Raw genomic sequence first — 26,181 nt, forward strand, 5'->3', positions numbered from 1 at the left:
TTCAAGGACAAGGCAAAGTTTGTACCTTGGGGAAGTTTTTAATCTAAGCTGGTAAGAATAAGCTTAGGGGGTCTTTCATGCAGGTCCCCACATCTGTACCCTAGAGTTCAGAGTGGGGAAGGAACCTTGACTGTTGCCACCTACAAGATGCAGAAAACTCAGCCACTGGCCACCCTCCCAACCAATAAAAAATGTCCAAGTGAAGACTGTAGCAATTATTAGGGTTATGTTTTAGAGAATCATTTTACACACACAAACCCCCCACAGTATGTGTATTTTTGTTTGATTATTTTTCTTACCTATCCTAATATGACGATGCAGTCTGGATTATTGGGGAGTGTGAATTTCAGAGCACTCTAACATGTGCCAAATGAATACAAAAAAACAGACAACCTGGCACATTGAACCTTTTTAGCCAGCAAGGCCGTATGAAAACCAGCCAGGTGGCACCTAAACCATACAGTCTTCCTTCAGCTTTAATAAAACAAGGTAGTTATGTTCTCTTTGTTTGAATAGTCAGGGAAAAGAGGAAATATGGTAGAAAATATGTAATAGCCATTTAGATAGGAGAAAATTGTGAAAAACGCATTAAGATAAATGGCCTAGACCTGCCCCTGTCTGCTCCTGTGGCAGCAGAGACCTCAAAAGTTCTAGAGTCTCCTTGATCTCTACAGAGCAGAAAAGCTCAGTTTTAAGCCCCTATCTAGCTGATGGATCTATCAGGCTAAATAACTGCCCCCCAACTAAACAACCACCTTATCCTATAAATAATTGAAAATTGGGTGGGGGCAGAGGGTTGAAGCAGCCATCCATCCACCTTCTACCTAGCAACGTATACTCTTTCGTTGTAGAAAATACCTACAGGTCAGGACATAGTACTGATCCTCTCTCTGCACCCTACAGGAGCTGCATAAGGGTTATTACAGCTGTAGGGCTGCAGTGAACTTGGCACTCTCAGGAGGGCAGAGTGTTTGGATCAGTGTATAGCTGTTCGGGAGATGAAAGAGGCATGGAACTCATTTATGTGAAAAGAAAAGGAGGACTTGTGGCACCTTAGAGACTAACAAACAGACTAACACGGCTGCTTCTCTGAAACCTGTCATTTATGTGAGTAGTTCATTCCAATTGTATCAGTGTTCCAAGTGTGTAGTAGTTGTGGGTCTGCACACTTCTACACATGTTGAATTCCTGTAGACTGACCTGAGGGCAACAAGTGCTCAGCAAACTATGTAGGTTTTGGGGTCTTGTGCATCCTTTAAGGCCATGTAATTCATGTTCCAGGTTTGTCCCAATGTTATGTCTAAGTAAAAGCTTTCTTAAGTTTCACTGAGATTTAATGCTCAGTGGAACAGTGTGAATGCTGCTAAGACTTCATAAATGTTTTGAAAAAAGATCTATCACATATATTCTGTAAAACACAGAATTTCTGAAATCAGGTGGCATTTATACACATTTCCTGACGAAGGTCTATTCCATTTTCTTACTATTTATAATGGATGGTCCTATGGCAGAATGCACAGTGACCAAACATCAGAAATGCTGGTCCTGTCAATAATACCTGAACAAGGTCTGCTGACAAGGATCTGTTAGTAATTTCTAAAATCTAGGACTCCCCTCTCCACCCCCCTGCTGTGGAAACTGAGGATAGAAGGGAGAGAACTTTAAGACTTTAATTTATCTTGTTCTTCTGTTTAAGTTAGAGTTCTTGAAGAGTTCAGGTGTAATCACAGCCTTCTGTTGCAACAGGAAGCACCATCTGCTGAGGCATTCTGTAAGCAATATAACGTCTCTCCAGAGATAGTTTACCATTCAATTCACAAAGAAGGATGGCAGGGACTTGTAAACAAAAGGAGACAACTGAAGCAGTGAAGAATGGGTTGTGCTCTAAAGATTCAATATGTTTCTTCATAGCTGGAAAATCCTGTAATGCTATAAAAGCCTGGCAGAGATTTCTGATGTATTAATTGTTTTTTTTCTTTCAACCTTGCTATTTGAAAGCCAAAAAGTAAGCCCAAAATGTAACACTTTGTTCTTTTCACTGAAACTTTTAAGTTCTTATGAACCTGGTATTTTTATACAGCAACTGCAGTTGTTAAAGGAAAAAATATCAAGATTTTAATTACAGTGTGATCCTAATTATAGTGTGTGTACTTAGTAAAGAGCTGATATGACTGGATTTGTCAATTGCATATCTAGTTGTACAGCAGCTTGAAATGAACAAGTCTCACTATGTAATAAAATTACTAGTTTTATCTCCTCTCATTTAAAAACAGTCTAATAATATATTTTAAAGAAAACAGACATGGGGTTTGTGGGGGGCTGTGGTTGGGATTGGGGGTTGGGAACACTGTAACAGTGTTGTAACTAAGTCAAAGGATCCCAGTTGTATCGGCTAGACCCCTAGTATATTAGTTCCTTTAACTAACATTTGAATAAGCAGACCAAAAATAAAATCTGGAGAACTGGCTCTTCATATCAGCAGAGGTTGTGGGTTCTTGGGGTCAGCCCCAAGAGGTTAAGATTAATTTAAATTCTTGGGATAAAATCCTGCCCCATTGAAGTTGATGGGAAAACTCCTATTGACATCAATTGACCTTAATTCTTTTTTTAAAAAGATACTTTCACAGTGTCATTCTACACAGTGAGTGAGCACGTACAGTTAATAGTTAAAAGATGTTCTTGATCTTTTCCCCCTTCCCTTCACACCTTCCATGACATGTCAGGTCCCCTTAGTTTTATGAGAAAAGTTTAGTTTAATGTGACTTATACTGGTCATCGTGAGAGTTGCCTGTGTGTGCTTTTTACGTATCCTTGAGCTGTGAGATACATTTTGCATCATGAATTAAGTTTTCAGAAAAACTTTTAGATTTAGGGAGAGGGAGAGGGAAAGAAAATGGAGGGAGGGAAACTTTCTTTTATAGGAGTCCCGTATGAGCTATTATTTGAACTATGTAAGGTGAGGTTCAGTGTACTGTTTCTTTAAGGCTGGACTGTGGGGATGGTAAGCAATTAAATGACATTTAAATTTCTAGACAATTACATCCCCCAGAGGGCTAGCTGTAGGACCATGTTTGTACTTAATGAATATAGTAACTCCTACCCCTTTTATTTATTTTGTTGAATAAATGTATAAAGTTGATATGGAGCTTATTTGTATTTGGTCCTGAATGTGAATCACATCCAGATGCAAGTTTTCTATATAATGTAGGAGGCTTCAAACTAGATATAAATGCCTTTGTTTAATTTTAATGGAAGATGTTTGGATAAATCCCTTGTACTGTTTAAAAATCTCAGCCTTTATTTTTGCAACTTATTTATGGCGAAGGCTGTAAGGACTTAAGTGGGACTTGCATTGGGCTTCTGCACAAGCATGTGTGCTTCCATACTTCTCTTCTGAGACTATTCCATAGGTGCAGGCCCTTCAGCCAGCTTCAGATTCCCGCTCTTTTCTAAATCCATTTAAATTAATTTTTCTAGTGATGATTCCTCAGCCACTATCTCCAATGCTTTGGTAAGGTCTAGATGTGTTCTATCTGTCCAAGGTGACCAGAAGTTCTGGTTCTTTGGAACTCTGTTCTGAGGTCCTGGATGAATATATTGAAAGGAAGGATCTCAGTTTCAGTATAATCCAGGGTGGTTTATAATCCATGTGCTCACCTATGTTCCATAGTGCTGCTGGACTTCAGAGGAGCCTCTCCTGGCTGTCAAGGCATCTGTTCCTGCTCCTAAAAGGCTATTCAGCAAAGGTCAGAAGTAAAATTGACTCCTACCGAGTAGTGCTGAGAGGTACAATGTGTGAAGAATTGGTGTCTGTGAATCTCCTTTATTGGCTTTTACTTGTCAGCTTCTCACAAGAACGTCTCTGGTGCTGCTTCTGCATAGAATGATCTCTCGTTCAAATCTCCTTTGAGTTTTTCCTCTGTCTTGAGGTAAGAAGGGAACGTTGACATTTACTTCCCCCAATGTGTATTGCAAGTAGATACACTTGGTTTTAATCCTCTTCATACACCCTTTATATGTCACTTTATTCCTAGACTGTAAGCTTTTTTGGACAAAGGCAGTGTTGTCTTATGTGTTTCTATAGTACCTGAGATGATGGGTCTCTGATCCTGATTCATGCTTCAGGGGCGTACTTTAATGTAAATATTCAATAATGACACAAATATTTGTGGAAGTGGGATAAAAATACAGTAAAAAAAAATGAGAGGTGGGAAAGATATAAGTGCAACTTCCTTTACTAACAAAACCAAAAGGAGTACTGTATAATACAGAATGAACACATGATGACATATATGAGGGAAAGGAGAAGACCCTTCCTCACCCAGTGATGAAAACATGGTAAGAAGGCCCCCTTTGTTCTCTTTAAGGGGACAATCAATTGCAGTGCTGCTGTTCCCGTCTCTGGACTTGTCCTAGGCATTCCATCTGCATAGGAAGATGCTAGGGAGGGAGCTGGGGTTTGTGTTGCAGTTGTGATTGTTGGGAGGTGGATAACTTTTTATAGTGGTGGTGATTTAGTATTTAGTTAATTCTAATCCTTTCCTTTCCTAGAGCCACTTTTTCCCATATCCAATAAAGTCATTATTTTTGGGAGTGGCATCTCATTTGTTGGGGATTGTATTACTTTATTTTGTGGTTTGGATACTAGGTTGTACTCCTTGTTAAGAGTAGTAGTATTAGTCATTTACCAAGGACAGCACCCACTGTGTCCCAGGCACAAGGAGGTGTCAACTTGGATGGAGGCAGCAGGTATCACAATAGAGAACCAAAGCCAACCCTTACAAGGAAGGGGAAGAAGCACTTTGTTTTGCAAGCAAGAAGGAAGAGGCTTGAGCTGTGCCTTGGGGGGAGAACTACAGTAGTGCTATACAATTTTATCTTTTAGAAGAGATACAAAAGCAAAGCAATTAAACCATTGCTTTTCTCTCTTTCTTAAATAAAGCATGTCTTGTTTAGTTGCAGTAACCATTTGTATCTGGGTATTAATGAGGTAAGTGTGGACAAAATTTCTCCTCTCCCCTGCCCCAAGACTCTCTACCATCCAGGGAAGAACAGAAAACAGGTGTGTCCTTTGGAGGCCAGGGGACTCCAAGTTAAAAGGAGAGTCAGGTGGGCCCAAAGAGTAGAGGGAAGAAAGGGGTCCATGAGATCAGGAAGTGGGATCTCCAACATTAGAGGACCTATACTATGGTGAACCTCACTGGTATAGTAATAGTCTCAAGAAAACCTTAAGAATTTCTTATAGTCTCAAGGCATGGAAATGGTGAACAGTGCTTTTGTTTAGATCCACTTTTTGTCAGATAATGTGATTTTGTAAATTGATCCTATTTGTAAGCCTGTGAAGCTATTCTTGAAAAAGTACAGAGAAACAGGGTTTTATATTTATAAAAGGGCTGTATCCTTTAGTGGACTACATGACAGCACATACTGAGTATCTCTTCCCTCTGAAAGTGTGATTAGCACTGCCTCTAAAATCTACTCTGACTTCTTTCAACCCTCTAAAGCCATGGGATATTTGTCTGGATTTTTTTATGAAGGGGGCAGATAATCCCTTGTCCTGAATTAATGCTGAAGTGTAATTTTCCCTGTTGGAATGCATTATAGGACTGATTATGGGAATTGTAACCATTTTAAACTCAAAGCTTTAGCCTTCCTACAGTCACTAGAGTCTGGCTGACAGTGGGGAAGAAAACATCTCTTTGGGTGATTGTGCAAAGGCACACTTTGTAAGTCTGACTCTATTAGCCTGTGAGGGCCGGATCCTCTGTGTGGCTGAGTCACCTGAACTCCAGTTTAAGTCATTGGGAGCTTAGAGAGTACAGAATCTTTCAGAATCAGCCTTCTATGATGGTAAGTAAACTCTGTGAATCTCTTCTAACATCCTGTAGTCTTGATTTTAGGTACAGCAAGTCAGTTAGGGCTGAAGGGCTTCTTAGGATCTACATGTTACATCCTTTTAATCTCCTTCTTGGTTGGTTTTGTGGTGACTCACTTAGGGACTTGCTATTCTCTTGTTCTGTTCTTAGAACTTGTCCTAGGAGATCTGAGTACCCCAGGTGAGTGAACTTTGGTGAAAATTGGTGGTTTAAGATGAACTCTGTTAATTCCTGAAATTTGTAATACCCATAGGGCTGGATTAAAGAATTTTGGAAACCTGTGCACTATGCAAATTGGGGGAATCCCATTTTTTGTGGGGGGTGGCAAATCTCCTGGTGGTTCAGTGGTTATGGTAGAAGTGGGGAGTTAAGCATCAAGTCGCAGAGTCACTCACCTAGATTTGGCCTGGCTGCCCCTTTGTCATGATACATGTGATATGTGTGAGGGAGACGTTTTGGCCAAAATTTAAATGAATGGTGCTGTGACCTGGCATGCAGGGTTGCAGCAACATTCAGTTTTGTTTTCCTCCCGGTGGTTGAGATGGGTGCCCAGAGAAAGTGCACCAGGTGCACAGTGGTTAATCTGGGCCTGATACTCACTCTACCCTGTTATCATTAATTGAGCAGTTGAGCTGCCCTACCATCTGGACTGACCTTTTGGCACATTTGCCCTTCATCTGAGTTTCACAGTGTCTTCACTTACTGATTTTTTTTTTTTTAGCTGTAGCGCTGTGCAATCAAGCATTTGAAATCTTCTACTTAGAAGCGTCACACAGGGTCTTGTTCTGCCAACTTTGAATCTGTTTCCTGTTGGGAATGACTTTGACATGAAAGGGGCACTTTCAACTTAAAGTCAAACCAGACTTCTGTCTGAAAGTCTCTTACCCATTATTGTTCCAGTAACACCTCCTATTGATACAGCTTAAAGCGAATACAGACAAATATATTGCTTTTTTTCTCATCTTGTTCACTGTGTGCAATTTGCCTTAGCAAAACCACATCAAGGATGAAGTTATATCAGCAAATGGGGTTTTCTGTTGAATCCTTCTTTTTTACATCCTCCTTTTGGTGGAAATGGATGGGATTCATTTTTGTCACAGTTACTATCAACTGAGTACAACAGTTCTGGAATAAAAAATGAGGAGGCAGAGAAATGCAATGGCAACAACATACAAATGTTCTGACATAGAGGTGTTGGTTAGAAGAACTTCCTGTAAAGTGAGATTGTTGCAGAATTTAATGATTCTTTTGGAGGAAATCATTCTGTGCTAAAAGTGCAAGTATAGTATTGTGTATTTAAATAGTAGTAATTTTAAACAATATTAGAATGCATCATATTAATTAGGGAATCAATGGTAGATGTAGTCACTTTTGGCTTTCAGTATATCAGTGACCATTAAAAAAGGAAGCAAAAATGTTGAATGCTGTTGATAGACACCTCTTTGGCTCTGATAGCAAAAGTATTTTCCACTCTGCAATGATCCTCATCAAAGTCCAAGAAGGAAGTGGGTAGGTATTTGATTGATTAACTGTCAAGTATTCTACACTGGCTTGTTTGAAAATCTTTACCTTAAAAAAACAAAACAACAACACTCTTTGTACTGCCAAGTCCTTGCTTTGTTACATCCCATGTGCCATTTCTAATTTAGCTGACTAAGTTAACCCAGTTTCGATGGGTCACCTTCATTCCTCCAGTTTTCAGAGAATACCCAAAAGTGTCATATGTCCCTTAGATCACTTTCCATCTGTTGAATGTCCCTTACTCTCTCTGCAACTCATGCACTATTGAATGCTTATGCTCAAGATAATGATTGATTGTAAATTTCATAAAACATCCTAAGACTGTACAGAGTCATACTGGCCTACAGAGAAACTTGCCATGAAGTCTCTACAAGCAGTGGCAGATCCTTTGATCTCTGGAATCAGGTGCTGGCAAACAGGGGGCCACAGCACCCAATATAATTTATAAGGTCCATGTAGGAGGCCTTATGACTGGAGAAGAAGGGGTCCAGGAGGTGAGGATCCCAGGAGAATAGGGGCTACCCTTTGCCTTTTGCTTTTAACATATTACTGGGTTTATTCCTTATAGGAAAACCACCATAATGCTGTGCTAATGGCAGGAGGGCAGCACATGAGGTAGGCCAAGCACTGAAGCATCTGGGCCATCGGATAATCGCAACATTAAGTGGTAGCAGCAATACTTCCAATCCCCTTATCTGAGGGGACCTTTCCTCTCCTCTTGGGCAATATTGATTGTGACGAGTCTCTGTGAGCTACCACTTCCCAAATCTATCCTGAGGCCACTTTTGGCTCCTTCCCCTGGAGGTTCTTGCCTCCTTAGTCTGATGCTGACATTGCATCACATCAGACCCAGGTCCATTTTATCAGGCTTATTTCTTTAGCTTTGGTACTGAAAAATGGCAACATTCATTGTGGATTTTAACTGTTTCACAGCCAGCAGACAAAAAGATGACATTGGTGACAGTGAACAGGAATCCCTGGAGCACCGAAAATTGAAAGGACATGTTAGATTCTCTATTACTTGATCAATGCTGTCACTAATGCAAATCTATTCCCACAATGCACAGAGTGACATTAATTTTATGTTGTTTACGTACTCTTGCCATAAGGTTAAGCAATTCCTACTATTAAACTAGATGAAATTGCATTACCTTAATGAAATGCACTTTACTGATAAAGAAGAATGTCACTTTCACAAGTGGAAGCACTGTTAGCAAATTTTTACGAGAGAATTCCCAAAATCATATCTTAATTGCTTGGACAGCTGTGTAGTTTACATAACGAGCAAACAATGCCAAGGTTTTTTATTTCTTTGTCAGCTGTACTGGATGTTAGTATGCATGGTGGACCTTTTTTAGGCCTTTTATTACTTGATTGCAAATCATTCTTCATTGCTGCCCAAATTTATGGAAGGACATTGCTCCCCGAGGTGCCGTATCCTTTCAGGTCTGTAACTGAACATGACTGATGGCTCCAGTGTTACAGTTGCTTATTACGGCGCTCACTGAGCTATGATTGCTTCAATACTTTATGTTGGCAGATGTGTTTCCCTTGGAACAGCATCTCTGAGACAGAGGTCATTGATCAAACCCCCCTCTGGCTGTTCCATTATGTGCAAATTATTGCTAAAAGAAGAGAGAGTGAGAGGGTGTGTGTGTGTGTGTGTGTGTGTGTTCATTGCAGAACTGATGGGGAGGGAAAAAGCTAATGTAATGAAGCAGAAAAAAATTCTGACTAAACCGGAGTAGTGTTTTTATAATTTGAATCAATAAGGGGAAGAAAAGAATGACATGAAGATTATTTAGACAGAGTACAATTACAGAAAATGGTAGTGTTTTTTTTTATTGTTTTAACTGGGCAACGTACAATATTATTGGCCGTGCTCTGTGACTAGCAGAGTATTGTTAGTGCTGGAGTTAAACCAAAAGAGGGCCAATCGATACCCAACACACTCCTAATAACAACAGCTAGACATGTGAGAGAACCTTATGTGTTGGAAATAGCCTTGCTAATATGGAGAGTGATCGAACAGTGTTCCAGTTCTCAAGAATCACAGCAGGAAGAGGTCCTGAATAAGTAAAGAAGAGAGGCAACTTGAAGTACCTGCAGAATTGACTTTTACTTCCCTTCTTTCTCCAGCTGTACATTAAAGCTAGAATAGAGACTTTCAGCGACATATACCTGCTGAATAAAAGATCCTTTCAATAAGTCCTGTGTTCAGGTGGTGGGTGGGAAAAGATTGTTCACAAATATAGGAGCAGGAAATGTGGTTGATCAAGCAATGCTCCATGAAATGGTTTGGAAACTTGGATGAGCTTCAGATAAGTATCTGATTTCGGGGATATTTGTTCAAATGCAACTTCTAAAACTCCTATCTTTAGTGGTGCTACAAAAAACCATGATAATCCACTGTCAGCTGGGGATGTTGTTTTTTGTTTGTTTGTTTTTTGTAAACTTCTGCACATCTTTTGAATTTGTTGCGGAGTTTGATTTTCTGTACTTGTTCAGTAGGGTCTTCAGAATCAAGATAAAAATGACTCTTTTTTTTGGAAATGGGTGGCTGAGATTTCTTTTCTTTTTTCCAGGATGTGAAAACAATCAGTGGGAAACAATCTATCCCTAATTTAAAAACTTGGAGCAAGTGAAAAATTAAACAGAACACTGGGCTGTTTACCAGATTGAAAATAGAATTTATTCAGAGTTAGAATCTAGTTCCAATCTTCTTGTCTGGGTTTCCCAAACTTCTTAGATTTCTTGTGATGTCAAATATTTGATGGTTGACTCCAAATGGACGGATGGACTTAGACAAGCACGCATGTGGATTCCCAGGGAAATTAGAAAAGACAACTTTTTAGCTCTTGGCAAAAGCAGAAGTCACTGCTTTTATTTGTACCAGTCTTTTCCCAGCATTGTCTCTTCCCTGACTATTTTATGACTGAGATCAGCAGGAAGGGGCAGAAGAGATGCTGGTTAGAAGAAAAATAGTTTTACATGCCTGGCCAACAGTCTTCATGGCTGCTGACTCTATCATACTCATAATGTTTTGGCAACGGATGTTCAAGTGAAAGGGGATTACTCATCAGAGGATGGTAACCGATACTTTGTTTTCCATATGGGCTTTTGAGACCTGCCATATTTTTGATGATAAATCCAATCTATCACTTTCTAGTCATTTTTCTATGATACTTTACTAAAAGGTGCTTTTTGTCCAGCACCAGTCTTTCACAGTTTCAAGCAACGATGAGCTCGTCATTTCAGTAAATAGTTCTCTATGGAGCCAAGTTTGGAGCCATTTCCATGCATATTCATTTGAGTTCAAAAGTAAACTTTCTTTTAATAACACTTTCTGTCCTTCCATTGTTATCTTCCATAACAACTTGAAATTCTCTCCTATAAAAGCAAATTTTAGCTGAAATGTCTGAATAGTGACCAAAAGAAACTTCAGATTTGAAAATGTACAGTACATGTTATGTTGGTTAGTTATATAAATATTCCATACGGGGAACAGAAACATGATGACATGACTTACGGAACTAACTAACACAGAGAGATTTCAAATTGCAAATAATTGTAATTTATGAATGATCTGCAGGGTAATAAATATTTGAAGAAATTAATAAATTTTGAATAATGAATATTCACTTTTGAACTGTAAAAAATTAATGGTCTGTTTAAAGACAATTCATTGGGGGAAAAAAGCAAAATGAATCAGTTTATTCATTATAAATTACACATTTGCCTCTAATTTTCTTTGGGATTTCATATGTCTGGTGAGTATAATACTGTCAATGAATTTTAATTTCCACATACAAGTTGCCCAAATGGATGACACTAAGTGTTTGGGGAATAAGTGAAGAGAAGGTTGTGCAATGGATGGAACACAGGAATGGAGTCAGAATTCCTAGATTCAGTTCTTGTATCTGACTAGTGACTGTAGGCAAGCAGCTTAACCTCTATGCCTCATTTTCCATACCAGCAAAATAGAAATAATAAATCCCAGGACTTACAAAACTGACTCAACGCCTACTAGTCCAATAAGAAAGCCAACTAGGCCTAACAATAATGTAGATGGTTCCATTGCTTGTTTCTCGAGAGAGATGGTTCAAATGAATGTCATTCAACTGGGAGTATATTGGTGTAGCTCCACTTGAATGGAGTTTGCATGGTTATACACCAGCTAAAGCTCTGGCGCACTGTAGCTAGGTTAGTTCAAATCAGGAGAGCCCATTAACGTCTTCAGATAAGCTGCTTTAGTTTTTACCAACAAATACAATGAGGTTCCCATAAAACTGTTCAAGAATAGAATTCTCCCTCGGGAGTACTATTTTTCTTCATAAATAGTTTGATCGTGCTCATGCTGGATATCAAGCAATTACCTTGTCAATTACACTGTCAATTATTTTAACCACATGCTATATATTATACCCATATTTTTTTCCCTTTTAATAGAAAGACTTTTTCCCTTTCAGTGAAGAAAGTAATCAAAACCAGCTCTTCTGGAGAAAATAAAAGGGCTGGTGATTAATAGATAATTCCAGTTCTGTCTTCTTCCTCTTACTTTTATTTTTGATAAGGGACTCCATTTTTAATTTAAAAGAAAATTAAAATGAAGTTAGTGGCCATGCAGGTTAAAAATGGATAGTCCTAGTGTTTAAAAGAAAAAAAAATTATTTACCATGGTAAATGTGGCTCCTCATGACTCTTGCCTCTGCATATTCACACATGTGAGGTATTACCCTCCTCCCCCAAGTGCTGGGAACTTTCTGGAACGCACTACCCATTGGAACCACTTGACAACATCTTAAGGCATTAAGCATTTAAAGCTAAGGTTAGAGAAAGGCCTTTTGGGCCCAACCACTTCAATCCCATTTCTTAAACCTAAGAGTTATATAAGAGTCGATCCTTAAAAAGTAAGGGAAGGCAGGTGGAGAGCATGGATACACGGAGGCAACGTTCTCAAAGAACCACAGTTACTATGTTAAGTAACCTTTTATCTTCTTCAAGGTTACCTCTGCATATTTTTGTTTGTGGTTGTCTAGTGAGAAGTAAAACATCCAGGAAAGTGGGCTGAGGAGCTCATATTAAAAAAGTAATTTCAGCACTGGATTGTTCTAGGGGAACAAAATTCTTTAGTGCTGAAGGAGTCCCCAGAGCTTACTGAGCACCTGATCAAGCATTCTCATCATTAGGGCCTCAAAATGGCATAATTTGCATTGGCACCAATAATTGAACTGATGAGGCCTTGAAGACTTGGGCATTATAGCCATTGACCCAGATTTATCAGGCATCAGTGTCTTTGTGCTGAGGTCATCCTTATCTTGCCTGACTATATAGCTAGAGGTGATGTGCTCTGTCCTGGACACGAAGGCCATACATCTGTAGAAGTAATTTTAGATAAATGATCGAGTGGATAGTGGGAATCCAAAGACCTTGTCTAAGTTGCCACTAACTTGCTGTGTTAGTGAATTCACTTGCTGTGTTAGGGAATTCACTTCATTTCTCTGTGCTTCGGCTTCCCCTCCCAACTTTCTCTTGTCTGTTTAGATTGTAAGCTCTTCAGGGAAGAAGCTGTCTTTTTGTATGTGTTTCTACTGTACTTGGCACATGGAGGCCTCAACTATGATTGTGGCACTATTGTGGTACAAATGACAAATAATGAAGAAATGCAAGATTTTTTTTATTAAATCCAAACGCTAAAAGAAATTACAAGTAAAAGAAATATATACTGATTGCCTTATGCATACATTTGTAGACACATGGTGTTTGAATCTTGCTGTTTACGATGTACATGGTACCTAACGTGGTTGAATCTCCATTTCCATTGAAAACAAACCCAACTGTACATAAAGGAAAAGTAAAACATTTTTACTGCTAGCAACATCCAAGAGTTTGGGATAGAGGGAGATGGCTGTAAACAGGGAAACAGTGGAGGAAGTGGCAGCAAAGAGAAAGTAAGGAAGAATAAGAGAACCTAGCAGAGGGAAGAGAATCACCACTGCCTGTAGGATATAACAACAAATGAAGACTCTAATCCTGAACCACAGCTGGAAAAGGAAAAAAGCCCTAGGAAAGATCTGGCATGCCAAATAATGTTTCTACTGTAAATAAATTTGTTAAATGTATAGGTTCACAGGGCTTATATTTACAAAGATCTGGGTTTAAAATGAACCCCCAGTATTCTCCTGGCTCTTTTAATTCCAAATTTATAGGCAACATTCAAGTTTGGATTCACTCACTTTTATCATAGTTTCACCCGGGGTTTTCTGTGCCATCAGAAGTGGGACTAGTTGGACATATTTGAATATATCATGTGATTGTCCCCAGCAATCCCAGTTCATACTGTCCACCTTAAATTATTCCTGGACAGGGCTCACTAGACTAGGCATTGGCTTGGTCTCAAACCTCACGGAAGTTAGGAAAAATTTAATTTAGGGGAAAAGTTTGAGCTCCATTACTTGTAAATGCATCAGAGAAATAAAAGAAATTGGCCAAACCAAAAATGGCAAACTTTGACAAAATTCTGCTTTATTTCTACTGTTTCATAATTAAACAATGAAATCTTGCTCAGTGTTAATCTGCCAACATCTATCTTTATTTCATTACTGGTATTGAGACCAAGAAGCTTAATTTCTATAATAGCTGTTTGCTGAGAAAATATATTGAATTGATATATATTCAGTTATGTTAGTCAGTAACCATAAACACATCACTGCTGAAATACAGTATTTTGTGAAGAAAAATTAATTTAACTTAGGAACAAAACTGCTAAGTTATTAACATAAGAGCCAAATTCTTGCACTCTTTTCTTTTTTGTGCCTAAAACTTGAAGAAAATTAATTTTTCAATTGCAATAAAGTTTTATGTTCATATTCTAGCTGTCTGCTGATGGCTCAGGCCAACATACAAATTGTTTGAGTAAGTGTCAGGACAATCAAGGCAAAATGGTAGGCAATACCCCAATTCTCAAGCCACAGCATTTCTTAGATTTAATAGATTCCTAGGCCAGAAGGGACCACTGTGATCATCTAGTCTGATCTGTATAACACAGGCCATCAAACGTCACCAAAATAATTCCCAGAGCATATTTTATAGAAAAGCATCCAATCTTAATTTGAAAATTGTTAGTGATGAAACATCTACCATGCCTTTTATAAGTTGTTTTAATGGTTAATTACTCTGTTAAAAATGTACACCTTATTTCCAGTGTGAATATGTCTAGCTTCAGCTTCCAGCCATTGAATCATGTTATACCTTTCTGTGCCAGACTAAAGAGCCCTATTAACTATGTTCCCCATGTAGGTACTTAGACTGTAATCAAGTCACTCTTTAGCCTTCTCTTTGCTGAGCTAAATAGATTTTGCTCCTTCAGTCTATCACTATAAGGCATGTTTTCTAATCATTTAATCATGCTTTTGGTTCTTCTCTGAACCCTCTCCAATTTATCAGCTTGCAACACATCCTTCTTGAACTGTGAACACCAGAAGTGACTGGTGTTCCAGCAGTGGTCCCACCAATGCCAAACACAGAGGTGAAATAACCTCTCTATGCTTACTCAAGATTACCCTGTTCACACATCCAAGGATCACATCAGCCCCTTTGGCCACAGCTGTCTCTCTTGGAGCTCATGTTCAGCTGATTATCCACCATGACTCCCAAATCCATCTGAGTCACTGCTTCCTGAAATAAGTCCCCCATTGTGTATGTATGACCTACATTTTTTGTCCTAGATGTATATATTTACAATTAGCCATATTAAAATGTGTATTCTTTGCTTAAGTCCAGTTTACAAAGCATTCCAGCTTGCTCTTGTGACAGGTTCAACCTGGGGTGCCACCTGGGGCTGAGATACAGCTGAGCCCTCTGTCTCACCAATCTGGGTTCCATCTTGGACTGTGACACTGTGACAAACTGCAAAGCCCTCCAACTTTCACAGCAACTTCTACAGGCAGGAACCACACACAGCTGTGTTCATGAATGCTCTGGCCAGCCACTCATGAACCCACAATAGAGAGGCTACAGCCAAAATACTCCCAGCTCCCCAGCCTAAGACCCCAGAGCTGTACCATCCTGACCTGGTCAAAACACATCCCGTATGAATTTATTGCTCAGTCTTTCACTTCTACAAAGGAAAGTGGACATGTATCAACTCTTGCTCATGAGCTAAGATTTATCCCTTTGCACCTCAAACAACACAGTGTTTTAGGTAAAATCTAAAATATATTTATTAACTACAGAAAAATAGCTTTTAAGTGGTTATAAGTGATAGCAAACAGATCAAAGTAGATTACCATAAGAAACAAAACAAAAACGCAATCTGAAAACTAGATAGGATCTGAATCAGTAATCTCTCCCCCTGACTGATGATACAAGCAGTTCACCAAGTTTCCATACACAGGCAAGAAATCCCTTTACTCTAGGACCAGCATTTCCCCCAGTTCAGTCTTTTTCCTCCGGTACTTTCACGTGTGTTGTTGTCGGGAGAGTGAGGTGAAGTCATGGTGTCATTTCCTCTTTTTATATCTCCTTCCAACTTGTTGGAAAGCAATTTTGCTGTGACCTGGGTCAAACAGTTCCTGTTGTGTAGTGCTATCTCTGAGAAGTTTCTATTGTACACCGTTCCTGGGATAATCCTTGTGTTTGTGTGCATTTCCTCAATAAGTCATTAACATTGTTTGGCCTTTTTATTGTTGTAACTGAAAGGCTGCTTGTGGGTGTTTTCAACTTCACAACGTGTTTCAGTAACACATACATCGCCAAACTTACGATGCTAGCACATACAATCCAATGAGATATTAATATCTAGCAGATCAAGATTTTTAGAATGATACCACACAAGGCATACTTTGTACAAAACATATAATAATTATATGACAGTTGTGAATATGGGGGTGCCACGGTATCACAGCTCTATTTCAGTGACCTGCCCTCTTCCTTATTTGCCACTCCCCCAGGTTTCATGTCATCAATAATGATTTTTTGTTTTTATTTTCTAGGTCACTGATTTTTTTAAAAATGGGCCAGGAACCCATTCCTCTGAGACCCCACTAGAAAGGTATCTGTTTTATGATGATTTTCTGTTTACAGTTATATATTGAGACCTGTCAGCCAGCATGTAAATAGTATAGTTTTCTAGTGGGACAGTTCAAGGTGATTGGAATTTTCAGGGAGTTAACCTCATATGTTTCCAGGACACCAAGATAGTGGCAAAATAGTTGTTTTGTGGTCCCTTTCCTGCAGGAGCATACATGCACATAATCTAAAGCCAGAATTTTATTCAATGAATCTTCCTCTTTTGCAGATAACTGTAAAGGTACCCATGTTGTGTGGGTGCCATTTCTGTAATTCATTACTTTCACCTTTGCACCTGATTTAGTTCTAGTTCTCTCTAGAAATGAGAAGCAAAATATTGACTGCAAACACTTCTGAACTCTTTGGAAGTTCACAACCAGAACTGGACTCAGTGGCTGTCCCCTATTTCTTTAGCTGGTCAAACTAAAACCTGGATCCTAATACCCTTGAGAACTGGGGAAGTTTGTGTCTGAATTTTGCAACTTGGGCTCATCTCTAATTGTCTCCAAATCAGTTTAAATTCACCAAGCTAATGAAAATGCAAGAAAGGAATTTTGGATATAAAACCAGTCATGGGTCTTGTTCTTGCAATGCAGTCCACTACTGTGGAGCCTTTTCCCCTGCTAATGATGAGCTGGGGTCTGTATGGGTGAAGGGATCTGCATAGCAGATTGCATTGTGAAATTAGGGCCTTGAACAGTACTGTAATATTAAATTAGGAAAAACTGTGGCAAATTTTTTCCTGGTTTGGAATTACAGTATTGTTCAAGGCCCTGATCTCACAATGCAATTTGCTAGCCAGACCCCTTCACCCATACGGATGCCAGCTCAGCATTAGCACTGACAAAAGATCCATAGTGGGTTTGTGTTGCTGGAACAGGACCCCTGACTCTTTCTAGGAGAGTACTTTTCTAATTCCCCTTATATCCCATTGGAAAGCAAAGCCTTGTGGGTAATATCTAAATCGCTCAGTAAAACAGAATAAATGTTAGCAAATCAAAGCTGCTAAAAGACTTTTACAATCATTCTATCAAGGCTGAAGTAGCAATCTTTCCAGGTCAGTGCGTATCTAGTCTAAGTCCCACTGAGTCTTCCTAGATTAGCAAAAGTATATCCATACTCTTTCCAGGTCAATAAAAGTATTTCAAGTCTCTAAGAGTCTCCCCAGGATGTTGGAAAGACAGTTTAAGCCAAATTCAGTCAGGTTCTGTTTCTTCTAGTTGAACTATTCCAGTATGCATAGGCTTTTATTAAGTCCTTATAGGTGTAAATTGGAACTACTAAAAGGTAAAATGACATCTCTTCTGGGAAGAAAAATACTCTCTATGCCCTGGAAGAATACAAATAAGAAAACAGGTTTGCAAAGTCTAACAAGCAAAGTGATAGCTTTGTAAAGACCAATTATTCTGAATAAAAGATGAACAAGATACAGGGTTATGAGAAACTTTGTTTGAATCAAATATTCATTTCTCTTTTGATGCGCAATACCCTGGAACTAATATGCTACCTATGCATTAAAATGGTTGGTATTTAACAGCTACTGTTTTTTTTAGGTCTCTCTAATTTGTGAAAATGAGGGAACATTTTCAAAGTAACATTCCTGAAGTTTGCAATCAACTACAATAGTGTGTGGGTGTAATACATGGTCATCTTGAACAGTCCTTCCCCTCCACCCCATCCCACAGCACTTCTCTAATTAGCGGTTCATTATTATTAAAATTGCATTTTGCATGTTCCGATGCATTTAAAATAACTGGTCTTTCATTCAGTCAGTAGTATAAGTGGCATTTCACCATATCAGAATTCACTGCAAAGAAGACTTCAATCTGCGCATGTAATATATATAAAATATGCAACCTTATAAATACAGCTTTCTATAGATGTGAGACTACATGGAGTTAATAATTGTCTTGAACACCATTACAAATTTATCCTCTTGCTGTTCACACAAAGACTAGATTGCTTTGATAGTGCTTCTGATATTGTGGAAACCATTTGATGCAGAGCGGTGGTATTGAGAAATATGGTATTACTGAAAAATAAGACTAAAATGAAGATGGAAGAAAACACAGCTAACACCTCTATAGGAAGAAGAGCTTATAGATATGCAACCTTGTTCAGATTGTGGATTATATTAAGAAAGCCGCATTCCAAAGAACTAGTGGGTGCAGCACTAAGACAGACTTCTTATATGACCTTGATCAGCTCATTTAATCTCTCTTTGTCTCAGTTCCTGATCTGTAAAATGGGGATAATACTTTATCCTGACAGTACTCATATGATTGTGAGGCATTCTGTTACCTCAGGTGGTGAGGGCCATGTAAGTACCTAGGCAGGTAGATAGCTATGGAAGTACATGAAAGGAAGTTGGAAAACTTAAGATTGTAGTTCTAGAAGGGGAAAGGGTTATCATGAAATATTGTACATTGCTATTAGCATATTAGCCACACATTAGAGTCCAAACTACGGCACTTGAACAGATACTGCCATTCCTGTGTGAACACAACATATGACCCCATGACTAATATAGTAATGAACACTTCAAAGTGACTGAAGAGTATAAAAGGCAAGAATTAACACAGAAGTGGGTAGCATGATATTAGAAGCTGGTAGATGCAGGGTTGCAGCGAAGGGAGAGATGGAAACTGACACAAACACAAGATCTCTAAAAATGTAAGCATTTAATTCTTATGTTTTTTTGCCTCCATAAGCAATGTGAGTTGTGCTCTTACATCTAGGTATGTTCTAGCCCATTGCTTTTTGACTTTGAGTGCCTAATTTGAGTGCTTGACTTAACTAACTTTAATAACAGTGGAGTCGCATGTTGGGGTGGCAATGCCCTCTTTCCTTGATTCAGTGACAAGTGGGGAGACAATGAGGATGCCAACAGCTCCCAAACCACGCCTTGGGGTAGAATAGCTTCCTTGGTCCTGGTAAGGGGGAGAAGGAGGGATCAGAATCTGCAATGGCTCAGATGGGATAGAGAATAAAAACTTTCCAGCCCTTTCTGGGCTTTGTTGGATCCCTACCATGGGGTTGCTTAGCAGTGACTCTGAAATTTCTGTCAATCCAACTTAATTGTCCTCCGCTCATGCCAGGGTAGTAAAGCGACATTGTCCTTGTGAATCTTCTGTTTGAGTGATTCACCTCTGGAATTTCCTGACTTAAGGCTTGTTCGAAAGCCTATTGAAACCAAAAGGGATATATCCATTGACTTCTGTGGACTTTGAGTCAGTCTTTTTGAGTGCTTGATTTCTTGTTATCTTCATGCTACTTTTTTGCATAGATCTGACTGCTCTTTGAAATCACACTCATCTAAGCATCTGCATACAAATGGAAATTGGTAGAAGTGGGAATCTTCCATTTGCCCCATAGCATAACACTTTGCCACAATAGTGTACTCCATGACACATACTACTATAACCCTTGAATTCCATTCTAGGTGAGTGAAGATATGGATCCTGAATCTCAAAATTTATCAGTGGAAGAAACTCAGGAATATCTTGCTGTGAACCGACTCTGACTAGGATTCTCTTACTGTATTGTTCAGAAAAAAACAGCTTAATATCCTTTTACTGCATTCAAGCAGAACTGTCAGTGCACACTAAGCAGAATAAAATGCACAAAAGATAACATTCAGAAAGAACATCGATAATATTAGAGAAAAATGTGCCCTATGCCAGAATGTACTCATCTGATGGTGGGCACACAAGTGAAATCCACAGTATTGCTTGGTAATCCCATTTTCTCTTACAATGATTATTCAAAAAAAGAAAAGGAGGACTTGTGGTACCGTAGAGACTAACAAATTTATTTGAGCATAAGCTTTCGTGAGCTACAGCTCACTTCATCACGGCTGCTACTCTGAAACCAATGATTATTCAGATGTATTTCATTTCCAGGTTGCATGAAACTATTCCCAAGGAATTATATCAGTACAGGAATGGCTGAGTGAGTTTCACTAAAACACAAATCTGCTTGTTTATGGCCATGACTACTGAGTAGCAAGAATACAAGTGGTGATTGTTACTCCATGAGATGTCCACTGAAATATATAAAATAATTGGGCCACCCAGCAACTGCCATAAATCTGGTGGATCTGGCCTCCTACCTCGGACAAATCTTTGAGTGGTGTGAAGCTGTGGTAGTGGCTTCTATGGCAGCCTCTTTATTGGCCCATGGTGCAGATTGTGTGGCTAGAGAGAGGGGCATGGCTGAGGTATCCCTCCATGCTTGTAATACTTTGCTGCCTTATCGGTCCCAAGGGTAGCTAGCCCAAATTAGAGCAGACTGCAGGATACTCTCTCTTGCACCAGGGATTAATGTATTTCTGGACATGCATTTTCTGAACAATTGTAAAGGTACAAGCTGTGTACACCTCTGTCACTTCAATGGGATGCCACCAAGTGTCCTTAGGAATTCATGCTCTTTCATTTCCCTTTTTAAAATATTACGAATCGCTAAAATATTAGTTATAATTAGGAGTTTCTGTCCATTGTAATTAATGGAAAACACATTGATCCATAATCATCCCTGTCCTAACAGATAAAGCACAAGATGGGGTACCAATTGTGGTCTACTACAGACCACTAAATCACACTAACGAATAGGATTACTGGTTCCTTAAGCAACTGTCCATAATGTGTAAAGAAAAAAAAGCTGCATTATCATGGGGGACTTCAAGCTGAGTGACATATGCTGGAGGTCTCAGGTGGCCAGTACTGCTATTGGAACACTGTGTCCAGTTCTGGTGCTGACAAATTGGAGAGAGCTCACAGAGTGATTAAAGGATTGGAAATCATAGTGATAGACTCAAGGAGCTCAATCTATTTAGTTTATCAAAAAGATTAAAGTGTGAGTCTTTATGTGCCTTTAAGTGGAACAGAAATTTGATCAGAGGACTTTTCAGTCTAGCAGACAAAGGTATAGGCAAATTCAGACTCAAGATGCAGATTTGTAACAGACAGGGTAACTAACTATTGGAACAATTTACCAAGAATTGTGATGGATTCTACATCACAGGCAATTTTAAAATCAAGGCTGGATGTTATTCTAAAAGATATGCTGTAGATCAAATAGGAATTAATTCATGGAAGTCCTCTGGCCTGTGTTATGTGGGAGGTCAGACTAGATCACAATGGTCCCTTTTGGCCTTATATCTGTGATGAGATGTCAGCCACACACAGGATTGGAAGGGGCTAAAGTGGCAAGATAGGCCTATTAACTCCACAGGCTTCACCTGGAGGAAGAACCAGCGAGCAGGGAATTGACTGCAAGCAGGTGCAGCTGTGCAGGAACTGATGGGGGGACTATAAAGTCAGAAAGCTGGAAAAGGGCAGTCATTCCCTAGAAAGAGAGAGTAGTGCTTAGAGGCTATAGAAATGTGTAGGCTTTAGGCAGTTCCTGGAAGGAGGATTTAGATCTGGTACATCCAGAGCAAGGAGGGGAACCAGGAAGTAGTAGTGAGGGCTGGGAGAGTAAAGCCCAGAACTGCTAGGTTGAGGGTCCCTGGACCGGAACCCAGAATAGAGGGTTTGCTAGTGTGCTTGCACTCCCCTACCAGTCACTGAAGGGGTGGCACCTGAGACAGTGAATGGGAAGACTGCATAGGGCTGCTGAAGGAAAAACTTTGATATGCTCCAGAAGGGAAGAATGCTGAGTGACCTGGCCAGAGAACTGAGTCACATAGAGAATGTTGCAGTTCCTGAGTGAGAAAGGGGCTGCAAACCAGAAAGCATGACAGAGTGATTGTGTGCAACTGTGGGAATGGGTGATTAATCCCTAGAGTGACCTGGAGGAGGCACCAGACTAGTGGTGAGTGGTGCATCCTGTCACATACACTATAAATAATTTTCTTAAAAGCTGCTAGACATGTGTTTAGGTACGTGCCTGATCCTTTCAAAACTCCTGGGCACCCTACAAGTCCTATTGAGCTCTGTGAGTTCATATAAAATTGAATATGGGAAGTCTTTTCTGCTTCAGAGGTTTGTTGATCTGTAGATATGGCATACAGTAAGCAGTGCAATCCATTAAGTACATAAAAGTAAACTGAAGAAAGTATAGGAATATTTGGAGAGCCCTACTTCTGACACCCAGCTTCCACTTTAGAAAATGTTTCACCATCTGTGGTGAATGCAACCACAGTATTAACACCAGAGAGATGGTATTTCACATATTTGCCTCTGTCTTGTTTTAAAAGCAAAGTTCAAAATGGGAAAACTACATTGCTGAATTTTAATAGCAGTGCCATGTTGGTACTGCAGGCACAAATGTTACTATTGAATAATACAGGGCTGTATGTTTCCCTTTACTCTGGTATTGTGGGGAATAACATGGATCAGGATGAGGTAGAAAAGCCCACACAAGATAAGAAGGGGGAGTAGTAACTCCACAATGTTCATATAAGCTCTTTGCCTTAATATGTGCCGTGCAGATGGGGCTCTTTGGTGAGTGAAGTGCAAGGCTAGAGACTATTCAGTCTTGGTAGCATCTCCTCTGGAGAAGCTTGTGTTTGTGTTTGGTTGTTTTTTTTAAATTTTCCATGTATTCTACTTTTTAGGATGAGCACTAGTTTTCATTCTGCTCTGTATGTTTCCTACAGAAAGGATTGAGAGCAAACAAAATTTTCATCATGAATTTCTCTTTATTGTTTGGATTACAGTAGTGCCCTGGGCTTCAAGGATGACAGCCCCCTAGAGATTCCATGACGAGTAATAAATATAGTTCTAGGTTCATGGCAAGGTGTTAAAAAGGTGTCATAATAACGTTAAAATGAGCACATAATGAGCAGTGTTATAGCTGTGTTGGTCCTAGGATATTGTAGAGACAAGGTGGGTGAAGTAATATCTTTTGGTCCCATAAAAATATTACCTCACCTACCTTGTCTCATACAAGAAGCGGTAGTCTCAGGCTATCATGCCATATGAGACGGTAAGTCTAGACAGCAGCATAGAGAGTCAGGCCCTCAGTCCATGGCTAGTCTGGGACCTGTAGGTTCTGAGCTCCTCTTCCTTCGCTTTTTTTATGCTGTGCAGTTTTTAGAGTCCTTAGTTTTGCCACTGCCATGATGCCACATAATCCTTTCCCTTTATGAGAGATTTTACTGGATACGTTGCAAGGTGAACCTTGTGGGACTTCCTGAGCCCTCTTACCTGCTCTTTCAGACATTGTGGGACATATAGGATACCCTCTCAATCTGCACATAGAGTACCTCCCATACAATGCCTTTTAAAAATGGTCTACCAATTGGAAATTGACTTTTTTATACAGTTTTGTCTGAAAAGAAGAACAAATGGGCTGATTGGCTAGTTTGCCTGCTACCACTACTAATCTCAGTGAATTGTAATTAGTATTAAAGAGAATACTTATAGAAAATGAACTTTAGGTTCTTCCTTTGTGATACTGCTGGTGTTGATAAAATTTCCATAAATTTATAGGAGAGTATTGTACTTAAAAATCTTAAATCTCTGTAATAGGCTATTGTTCGTTTATTATTAATGCAACATGTTAAAACATACTGTAAAATTCAAGTTGTAGGGACTTCAATAGTTTTGAAAAACAAAGTACCTATGATGATTGTTGTTGTAGACTCAGAACATATTGTTGGGTGGGGAGTAAGACCAATTTAGTCATTTAGGGTGAAATTACTTTCAGTTGCATAAAGCAGGAGTAGTCTGACTTTATGTATGGGAAGTGTGGCAGGGTTGGGGAGGTGGAATCCATCCTCCAACTTAGTGTTAGGGCACAGGACAACAGTACAGCTACCCTGTACTCCACATATACAGAGGCTCAGTGCCATGGGACATGTACCCTGTGGTCCTTCTCCTTGCCATACGATATGAACATACATATGATTTACTTGAGGTAGCCCACTTATAGGTTTAAGTGGGTATTGTGTGGGCTAATCTACATCAGAATGAGTTTTCCCGAAAGACTACTGCGTGTGTGAGTGGGGTGGGGGTAGGGGGTAACCATGGCCTTAAGCTATTTTGGGACGTGTGTCCATTCTCAGTATCTGAACTGAAATTGTTTAGTTTGTTTTTTGTACATTTACTTGGGGCATATTAAATAAGCCACCCTTACTGATCTTAAAGTAAAAATGGACTGGCCCTCTTCGTTGTTTACTTGTAGCAAAATTACATGGGGTAGTGCAAGGTGTCCCCAATGACCAGCTTCCCTGTGTGCAGGAGCAGAGAGAAACAATCTGAAAGTACTTGGTGGTGTTCAAATACCATTTGTCATCATTTCTGGAAATAAGTACAAATGGTTCTTACCATATGTTGCTCCAATTTACCTTCTATGGCAGAAAAAGACAAAAGTAGCTTTAGATCATACTCTAAAGAATAGAGAGGATCTGCAAAGAGGATTCTGATCAGTAGTTTCATAGGCAAGAGGATTTTTTTTAAAGAAGTAGATAGGTTTTTCCCCCCAAAACAAAGCACGTGGCATAAGTAAGAACAAAATGAGCAAAAATAGAGTGAGATTATTTAAATTTCCCTTAAGATTTCTAGACTGTAAAGAGAAAATAGGATATATAGCTAAAATAGGATACGAGAAGTATGGCTTGATTTGGAGAGCTGCAGTTGCTCAGTACCTTTTTGAAATTAAGGCCATTGCATGTTAAAATATCCTTTTTTTTTTTTTAATATGGAAGTGCCAGAAATACAGATGATGATGTGAGAAATTAAATTTTGTGTACTCACATGCTGAACCAAACAGGTGATGTTATATAAAGTAGGAAAAACAGTAACACTGCTGACCTCAAGATCAAGAAGTTGGTGCTGCTATTGAGAGACAGAATCCTAATACATACCATAGAGATAAACATACACGAGTGGATTTAATTGAAGCATAAAAATATTAAAGCTGTAGATAAAATCGATAAATGTACTTTCAACAAAACCTAGATGGGGGAGGACCAAGAGGCAAAAAAATGGAAGTTAAGCAGGGAAGAAAAATTTAATCACATCTGTTCTAAGAAAGCGCTTATTCACTCAGAGAATGATGAATGTTTGGGAAGGCCTACAGGTCAAAGTTGCTGATGCAAGGACACGGGTCATTTTAGAAGCAATTAGATGTAGCTCTCCTGGGAGACTGTGAGGAAGCTAACTAAATGGTCTCTCTCTCTCTCATTCCAAGTACTTACTGACTCAGGCAGGCTTGCAGCACTGAGTGTGCTGAAATGCTGCTGTACTGAGAGTTGTATAACTCTGCTGCATATCCTCTGTCTAGGATGCCAAAGTATCCCCTGTCCAAGAAATAATGTAGAGATCCTAAATTACATGGGTTAAGAATTAAGAAGTTGAGGTGGACAGAGGCTCCTGGAGCTAGAGAACAATGCATTTCATTTCTTTTTGCAAATACAGACTAACACGGCTGCTACTCTGAAACGATGCATTTCCTGCCACTAAAATTCAAACGTATCGATAGGCACAGCAGTAAAGGCAATATGAGCGACTAAAAGCTTAATCAGGCTTCCATGATCAATGGTATAAAATTCTACTCCAAATCTCAGTATAATAGGCACCCTGAGCAAAGCTATTGGTTAGTAGACAGTTCCCAAACAAATAAAACCTGGAATGTATGGGTGTGGAGGAAATAATTTTCAGTCACCATGAAACCTAAACATTTTGGAAGTTTCAGCAAATTGAGAAGTTAGGAGAACTCAAACTTCATTTGATCCAAAATGAAACACTTTAAAAAAAATCCAGACATC

At 39.3% G+C, this 26,181-nt stretch overlaps 1 long non-coding RNA gene across 1 annotated transcript in view; it reads left to right on the plus strand.

Annotated features, from left to right (window-relative positions):
- The window catches only part of LOC122460164, a 131,713-nt gene that overhangs the window by 46,884 nt on the left and 58,648 nt on the right, over positions 1 to 26,181 (plus strand). Inside the window, exon 2 of the long non-coding RNA XR_006281277.1 lies at positions 3,671 to 3,929. This is a non-coding gene — a long non-coding RNA (uncharacterized LOC122460164). The remainder of the gene's footprint in view (positions 1 to 3,670; positions 3,930 to 26,181) is intronic.

The sequence above is a fragment of the Dermochelys coriacea genome, chromosome 5 (assembly GCF_009764565.3).
Source record: "Dermochelys coriacea isolate rDerCor1 chromosome 5, rDerCor1.pri.v4, whole genome shotgun sequence".
NCBI classification, from domain to species: Eukaryota; Metazoa; Chordata; order Testudines; family Dermochelyidae; genus Dermochelys; species Dermochelys coriacea.